This window comes from Camarhynchus parvulus, chromosome 15 (genome assembly GCF_901933205.1).
Source record: "Camarhynchus parvulus chromosome 15, STF_HiC, whole genome shotgun sequence".
Taxonomy (NCBI): Eukaryota; Metazoa; Chordata; class Aves; order Passeriformes; family Thraupidae; genus Camarhynchus; species Camarhynchus parvulus.
The window spans coordinates 13,608,144-13,616,988 of NC_044585.1; the positions used below are offsets into that span (position 1 = coordinate 13,608,144).

General features: G+C 54.0%; 1 protein-coding gene across 1 annotated transcript in view; it reads right to left on the minus strand.

Moving 5' to 3' along the window:
• Positions 1-7,298, minus strand: part of RIMBP2 (RIMS binding protein 2) — an 81,231-nt gene extending 73,933 nt beyond the window's left edge. Inside the window, 1 exon segment of the mRNA XM_030959240.1 lies at positions 6,777-7,298. The gene's annotated coding sequence lies outside the window, so the exon portion shown is untranslated.
• Positions 7,299-8,845: the final 1,547 nt, after the last annotated feature.

The window sequence follows — 8,845 nt, forward strand, 5'->3', positions numbered from 1 at the left end:
GTGTGTGCAGCGTGCCCAGGAGGTGGCTCTGGCTGCAGGAAGGAGGATGAGCTCTCACTCTGTGAGTGGACACGTTGCTGCCATTTACAAAGGCTCCCTTGGCAAACCAGGGCCTAATGAATTACCAAGCATTAAAAATTGATGGTCCCTACACAGCATTTCTGAAAGCTGTATTGATTCACGTTTTCATTCTGCAGAAAGCACCGGGGCCCAGCTGGGACCTGGGGGAGGCGGAGGGACACACGGGGAGGATTCCTGTGCTCGGGTCCCTTCAGAGCTGGGTGGGCAGAGCTCTCAGCCGAGCACAGGGGCCCCTGGACGCTGCATTTAACGGGGCTTCCATCATCACCTGGTTACAGGGGGTTACAGCCAGCCCTGCCCGCAGGGATCAGACAGAGCACAGCATCCCTGCCAGGGAGCACAACTGACCCGACCGCCCAGGGCACAGAGCTTGTGCCAGAACAAGCCCTGCACAAGATTTCTGCAGTCAGCCCACATAAAAAACCTGCTCAGGCTCCAGACAGAGCCTTATGTCAGGCCCACTATGACACAAGCACATTTCCCCCAACTACTTAAAGGTTATGTAATGGAGATCTGCAGAGCATTAGCTGTCACATGACAGCCCCGTAAGATTCCAAACCGCCACCTACCAAATTTAATTAGCAAGCAGTAAACAGGGGAGAAGGGAAGGGAGGCACTCCTGCAGCTGGCAGGGAATATTCCTGAGGCTCTGAACTCCAGTTCTGGGGCAGGCAGGTGGGGAGGGCAGCAAGCCAGGCTCTGCCAGCAGGGGGAACGGGGAGTGCCACAGAGGGAGATGCAGAGCACAGGGGCCAGGGCCTGGAGTGCTGCTGCAGGGACAGCTGGGAGCTCCTTGCCCTGAATTCTGAGCACCAGCAGCCCCCTGACCCTGATCCTGACCCTGACCCTAACCCCGATCCTGATCCTAACCCTGACCCTAACCCTGACCTTAACCCTAAGCCTGATCCTAACCCTGACCCTGACCCTAACCCTGACCTTAAACCTGAACCCTAACCCTAACCCTCATCCTAACCCTAACCCTAACCCTGACCCTAACCCTGACCCTAACCCTAACCCTGATCCTGACCCTGACCCTAACCCTAACCCTGATCCTGACCCTGACCCTAACCCTAACCCTGACACTGACCCTAACCCTGACCCTGACCCTGATCCTAACCCTAACCCTGATCCTAACCCTGATCCTAACCCTGACCCTAACCCTGACCCTGACCCTGATCCTAACCCTGACCCTGATCCTAACCCTGACCCTAACCCTAACCCTAACACTAACCCTAACCCAAACCCTAACCCTGATCCTAACCCTGACCCTGACCCTAACCCTGACCCTAACCCTGACCCTAACCCTAACCCTGACCCTGACCCTAACCCTGACCCTGATCCTAACCCTAACCCTGACCCTAACCCTGACCCTGACCCTGACCCTAACCCTGACCCTAACCCTAACCCTAACCCTGACCCTAACCCTGACCCTGATCCTAACCCTGACCCTGACCCTGACCCTGACCCATCTCCATCCCTCTCCAGGCAGTGCCAGCCCCAGCACACGCCCAGGGACCCTGTGCTGTGTCCCCCCCTGGCACAGATCTGTGCAAATCCTGCCTGATGAACATCACAGAGCCCCCACAGTGAGAGGGGCAGGGCTCTCACTGCATTTCCCATGGTTTTCCATACAGGAGTAACAAAGAGCACTTTTCAGCTCTGCAAGAAGGAGGTGCAGAAATATTCAGCAGCAGCTGGAAAGGTGAAGTCACAGAATAAATTCCCTGTTCTGGAGGAATTTAGCCTCGATGCAGGACTTTTCTAAGCCAACCCTAAACAAGTTAACCTGCCTCAAGAAAGGCTTATTTTCCTCTTGAAGCTGGCAAGAGTTGGGGGTATAATTGTAATTTTTCCATCACATATCCAAAGTAAAAACTTGATGAGGCTGTCTGTAAAAATGATTGATGCTCCTCAGTGAAAGAAAATAAATCAGTCCAGTTCTAGGGGAGGTGGAGCATGGGAGGCAAGGGGTGCATTGATGGCTGCCCAGCAGCTCCCCGTGTTCACACCAAACCCTGAGGAAGAGGGGCTGGTGCAGGGTGGTCCCCAAAGGAAAACTGGAAAAGGGTTCTGACTGTGATGAGATGAGAGCAGGGAATCTGTGCCAGGCTGTGATTTTCTCAGTGCCTTCCTGTGGTTCACAGGAACAGCCTGCACTGCTGCTGATCAGCCAGCCCTGGGCACAGCAGTGCCTGCTGCTCTACAAACCAAGCCTGTGCGCAACAGAAAATAAACTTTATGACAATTATATTATATTTTAAAAAGCAAAAATCCACCCCCCTGTCCCATTCCCTGAGTCCTGGCACTGCACTGCAAATGTTTGCACCAAACCACTGCCACCAGCAGGGGAATGAGGCTCTTCACGCCCACCTGGACGTACCCACCAGCACCACAGAGCTAACCAAATGCTATTCCAGAAACCCCAGAACAAATCCAAATTCTTCTGGCACTCAGCAGTATTCTTCTATGGATCAGCAACACACAATGCAGGCTGTCAAGTGATTTATAAGTAGCATCTAGAAGCCTCTGCTGGGATTCAGCATCCTGATGGCGAAAACAGAATTTGGTCTGAAAATCTCATTTCCTAAGCAGATAAAATAAACAGAATGTAGTGGAAAGAGTTCATTACCATTCCCACTTAGAGAAGGAGAACAGAGCCCAGGAGATGCTGAATGCTTTGCTCAGGGCCATTCACAGGACCTGTGGCAGGGCTGGAGGCCCCACTCTGATTTCTGATCAAGCACCAGAGCCTGTGGAGCACTCGTTTCCTCACAGGATCCCAGCCACAGGGGGCTTTGCAGTCACCTTTGGCTTTACAGTCCCCATTTACAGGGTGGACACAGCTGCACACATCGTTCACCAGGATGGGTGCAGTGAGAGAGAGCCCTCAGTGCCCACTCAGGCTGCAGCCCCCAGCTGCTGCAGGGCCGGGGCACCCCTGCCCAGAGCCCCTGGCTGGAGCCGTTTTCTCCATCCCTGAGCACCCCTGCCCAGAGCCCCTGGCTGGAGCTTTTCTCCATCCCTGAGCACCCCTGCCCTGCCCAGAGCCCATTGCTGGAGCTTTTCTCCATCCCTGAGCACCCCCTGCCCTGCCCAGAGCCCCTGGCTGGAGCCCTTTTCTCCATCACTGAGCACCCCTGCCCTGCCCAGAGCCCCTGGCTGGAGCTTTTCTCCATCCCTGAGCACCCCTGCCCTGCCCAGAGCCCATTGCTGGAGCTTTTCTCCATCACTGAGCACCCCTGCCCTGCCCAGAGCCCCTGGCTGGAGCTTTTCTCCATCACTGAGCCCAAACTGGGTCCGTGGCACCCTGCTTGGGAGCAGCTGCATTTCCCCAGCGCTGTAGCTACACTCCAGTTCTATTTTTATTCCTGATATTGGGATATATTTTTCAATTCTAACAGCAAGTGCTGCTCTAACAGAGGAAATGCTGCTGCCAGCAGCGCTCTGTGACAATCCTCATCTGTGCTGGGCAGGCATCTGACACAGAACAGCAGCAGTCTCAGTAATCACCAGGTGCTGTCCATAGAATCTGAACAGATTTCAGTTCCTTGGTCCTGTGCACAGAGACTTTCCAAACACAGAGAGGAGCTGGTGTCTACACAGCTTGACACGCTATCAGAGTGGGATATACAGGCTGTGAAAGGGGGAAACAAAGCATCGACACAAAATTCCAGTTAGTCAGAACCTTCTGCTGAATAAGAACCCAAAAATAAGTCCCAGGAAAGTCGTGACTAACAGACATTTCAGCTGCTGTGACATATCTCCTAGCAGTGAGGAGGGCCTGAAACACTTTCAGAGAAATGACAAAGAGCCTTGACTGTCAAACCACGCTGCATTCAACACGAATATCGAGAGGAAGGACATGACCAGCCAGCTTCTCTTTACAGAGCAAAGTCAGAGAGATTTTGCATATTTAACTCTGATCTATGGTGGGGTGCTTGACACACAGAAAGGAAACCCCCTAAAACCCCCTAACCCCCGAGGATGTGAATTACCCACTGATCACAGGCTTCTCACTTCTCTTGTGGCAGCCCAGGAAGGCTCAGGGTTTTGTAACAAGAGCATTGTTGGGCTGGAATATTGATTTAAGGCCCAGTGTCACACAATGGGTGTACAGGCATGGATGTACAGATCTGTTTGGGCAGATGCAGAAGTACATCCACAGATTGTACAGGTAAGGCTGTACAGGTGTGGATGTACAGATTTGTTTATGCAGATGCAGAAATACATCCATATTTGCATGAAATACAGGTATCGATGTAGAGATTTGTTTATGCAGTGCAGTACATCGGAGCTTATACAGGTGTGATGAGGTGTGGATGTAGAGATTTGTTTATGCAGATGCAGAAATACATCCAGAGCTTGTACAGGTGTGGATGGACAGGTATGGATGTACAGATTTGTTTATGCAGATGCAGAAGTACATCCAGAGCTTGTACAGGTGTGGATGGACAGGTATGGATGTACAGATTTCTTTATGCAGATGCAGAAGTACATCCACAGCTTGCACAGGCACCGGACTGGTCACATCTATGGAGAGATGCTTCAGGTTTCCGAGCTTGCAGTTGTCAGTTAACTAAAGCAGCACTTAGCAGATATTCAGACCATTTTCATGCAGATATCTGTGGCACTGCCCAGCCCCATATTTTGTCCCGCCTCACTCTTCCTACCCCTAAGACCCACGTGCTGTTTTAGAGCTGTAACTTGGTTTTAATTCTAGAAATTTCAACACGCTGCCTGTCTCAAAAAGGTGCCCCAGGTAGAGACAAATACATCAAGCTGGATGTAATAGCAGAGCCTCTCTGTTCTGTGCCTCCAGCACGCAGTCATGCTGTATTTGAGCAGGCTGGAGCTCATTCAGGTACCTGAGCAGGGAAAATCAGGGCTGCTCTCCAGCCTGCAGCCAGCAGGGCCTCTTCACTGGTGTCACTTAGAGCCAGTCTTTCCCCTTTTAAAAATAAAACAGTCTGCACAGAGCCACTGACCAGGACCATCAGATCAAAAAGGAACAACAAAGAGGCACCTAAAAAAACCCCAGCCTCCTTTAAGGTACTGGAAGTAGCACAGATGTGCTTCAAAGGCTGTCTACAGTGCTGAGTCCTGGCTGACATCCGTAACATTTGATCTGAATTGCCTTCTTCATTTGTCAGCTGGGTAGACAGCCCTCCTCTAATAAAAATGTAACACCTCCCCATCAAAACCACCAAAATACAAAGTGACTACAGCAACTTTCCTATCAGTGCCATATCCTGCTATTTTTTATCCTATTGGCTTTATGGGGATGCTGTATCTTCCCCTCTGCTGCTTGGTCTGTGTTCCAGTATTTCTGAAATACAGTATTGGTCTGGTTTCAGTATTTCATGCTGTTTTCTTAAGGCCCTCTTCTATCTTGCCAAGCAATATTCCTTATTTTTATTTGGATGATATCAATCATGGTATTCTTCCCCTGTCACAGAATACTTGGTGCAATTCCTACTGTTACAACCAGTGGCTTTGAATTTAGGTATTTCTTCAAAATATATCCAATCCCTTAAGAAGCAGACTCTGTATTTACCAGATGCAGTGCCAAGGCTCACTAATAAGTTATTCTGCTGAGTTATTTTGTGTACAAACCCTGCATCACTACCTGCACTGGACAGAACAGCCCAGGCAGTGTTTTACCACTGAAAAACCAGGCAGCAGGAGCTTCAAAGAGAAAAAGCAAAGCTGTAATGTGCCCGGAGGTTCTCCTCGGCCACAAGTGCACTAAGGCCGGCACAGCTGTAATGTCGACCATCACATCACGGTGGCAAAGACACACCCCCGAGCCCAGCCAGAGCCAGTGTGGGGAGAGGTTAATAAAACCCTGCAGTGTCTCTGTAACGCTGAGCACAGCACACTGCTAATTCACCGGCATTTATGGAAATGTGCACTAATAAATGCTGTTATTCTGTTGTACGCGCTGGCCTGCAGAGCAGACCTGCCCCAGTCCTGCTGTCTGTAGTGCCCGTGTGTCTGTCCGTATCTGGGTACCGATCTCGCCGTTCGGTGGGAAAGGACAAGCTATTTCCTTGCAATCGGTCTGGTTTGGCGTCAGATGCCAGACGGACGGCACGTATTCGCAGGGGCAGCGGCTGTGCGGAGCAGCGGCCGTGATGACTTTGCCATGACACCGCAAGCCACATTTGCAAAGCAAACACATTCTGGGGAGCAGCGCCGTGCCCGGGGCTGGGGGCAGGGACAGCCACCACCAGCTCTGCCCACGGACACCACCGGAGCAGAAACACAGCCATCAGACCTGCCAAAATGGCTTTTGTTCCATCGGAAACCCTAAAAGCGACTGGGAAATGACATCAGATTAAACATCAGTCGCAGGGAGGATGGAATAATCTAGCAAGAGTTTAATCCCTTTACCTAGTGCTCGTGCACGATGCACATTTTATTATTCACAGCAGCACCTAGGAGGGAGGATGCAGTGAAGGGCATCGCCAAAAATGCTGCAGAATAATAAAGTTTGCCTGCCTGACATACGAGTTACCGATGCCGGAAGGGGACTGTCCCCCCGCACACGCATCCCCATCCCCATCCCCATCCCATCCCATCCCATCCCATCCCATCCCATCCCATCCCATCCCATCCCCATCCCCATCCCCATCCCATCCCATCCCCGCGGGCCCGGAGCACCGCGGCCGTTCCCGGGAGCGCTCCCCGCGTACCTGCGCTCAGGCGGGGCCGAGGGCGAGCGGGATCCTGCGGGAGCGGAGCGGGGCCGGCAGCGCCGCCGGGGCCGGGCAGCAGCTCCGGGAGGCGGAACGGGGCCGGGCAGCAGCAGATCCGGTGTCGGAGGGAGCGGAGCGGGGCCGGGCAGGAGCTCCGGTGTCCGCAGCAGCCGCAGCTCCGGTATCGCAGGGGAGCGGGGCCGGCAGCAGCAGCAGATCCGGCTGTCGGAGAAGCTCCGGGGCCGAGAAGGAGCTCAGGCTGTCGGCGGCAGCCGCAGCTCGGGTATCGGTAGCAGCAGATCCGGGTGTCGGAGCAGCTCGGGGCCGGCAGCAGCAGCGGCTCCGGTCCGGCGGCAGCCGCAGCTCCGGGGCCGTGCAGGAGCTCAGGCTGTCGGTGGCAGCACTCCCGGTCTCGAAGCAGCTCCGGGCCGGCAGCAGCCGCAGCTCCGGCGGCGCTCGGCGCTCGGTGCCGGCGCTTCACGGGCGCGCCGCGGGCGGGCAGGCGGGGAGCCGAGCGAGCATCATCGCCGTGCCGGCCGCCCGGAGCCTATGAGGCTCTCGCAGCCGCCCAAGATGGCTCTGGTGGCTCTGCCGGTGCCCGCGGCGCTCACATGGCCCTGCCGGGCCGGGCCGGGCCGGCGCGCCCGGGAGCGGCTGCGGGCAGAGCCGCGGGGCTGCGCTGGCGCTGGAGCCGCCGCCGCTGCCTCGGCTGTGGCCTGCTGGCACGGACCAATGAACTGAACATGCCGGCCCAGCCCGGGGCTTTCCGCCGCCCCGCCTGCCCAATGGAGGCGCAGGAGCGCCGGTGCAGAAGGGAATTAAGGCGGATTACCTGGAGCATCCCCAGCGTTCTGCGCTCCTCTTCCCGGGATAACGGGGGGCACCGCGTTCCCACAGAACTCCTGAGGTGCAACAACATCTCCCCAGCAGGCAGAGGGAGACGCTCTAAGGGGATACAGGGAAAGATTGTCAATAAATCAAATTTTAGAAACCCAGCTTCAGTCGTTTTTCTCATTGTTTCTTGCTCCTAGTTTCTCCTGAGCACAGGTGATCTGAGTGACAGAATCTGATCTCTTTGGGAGTGCGTTCACAACAACATAACTGAATCCCCCAGGCTGATGAAGGTTAAACAATCAAGAAAACATCTGAATTATACTGAGTGACATTTCTGTATTTTCCTTCTAGTATTTTGCAGGGGAAGGAAATATTGCACTCTCAAGGCAATATTTTATTGAATTCTGCTAAAGTATCTAGAGAAATACATCCCTCAGTTCAATGCTGTCTTTCCTACAGTTCCTTTTCAGACACCAGCCTTCCTCCCATGGGTTTACCCACAGACAAAATGAGGAAGAGCAGGAGAGTTTTTGGAAAAGTTTGGCATTAACAAAAGAAGGCAGATTTCCCCTCAAGCCCAGTGGTTCTCTCTGAAGTTGAAGTGCATGGGGAGTACCCTGCTCTCCAGAACTGCAGCACCTGATGCTTCCCTGGAAGGAATGAGGAGCCATGGGAGAGGGAATTCTCAGATGATCTGTCTCTCAGGTTCTGTGTCACCTGCATTTCCAGCCCAGTTGAGCCCCTGATGGTCCCTGAGCAGCTGGGGAGCCTCTCCCACCTGGCCTTGTCAGGATCTCTGGAGCAGCAGCTCCCTCCCATCCTGTCTGAGCCCCCGAGCTCCAAACCACCGCCCCCATTTACATGGAGCACGTTTCTCCTCAGGGTTTGGGGTTCAGTCGTGGCCACAGTGTGACCTGCAGGGCAAGGCTGCTGCTGAGAGCCCTGTCCCTCCCTGTGGGGATGAAACACCCACATCTGAGGTCTGAGATCTGAGCCTGGCGCCGCCGCAGGGGGAGCAGATGAGGAGAAGGTTCACAGACAATCTGTGCTGCCTTCCCTGCAGATCTGCGCTGGCACCGTCCACAAAGAGTCTTCTGAGGGAGAACTCCAAAATCCAAAAACAAGGTCCCCAGACCCCTCTGTTGTGCAGATCTCAGCCCCAAAGGACCTTCCCTGAGATCTCTCATGACTGCAGCAGAACAACAAAACTCTGGCATTTGCTGAGGGAAGAG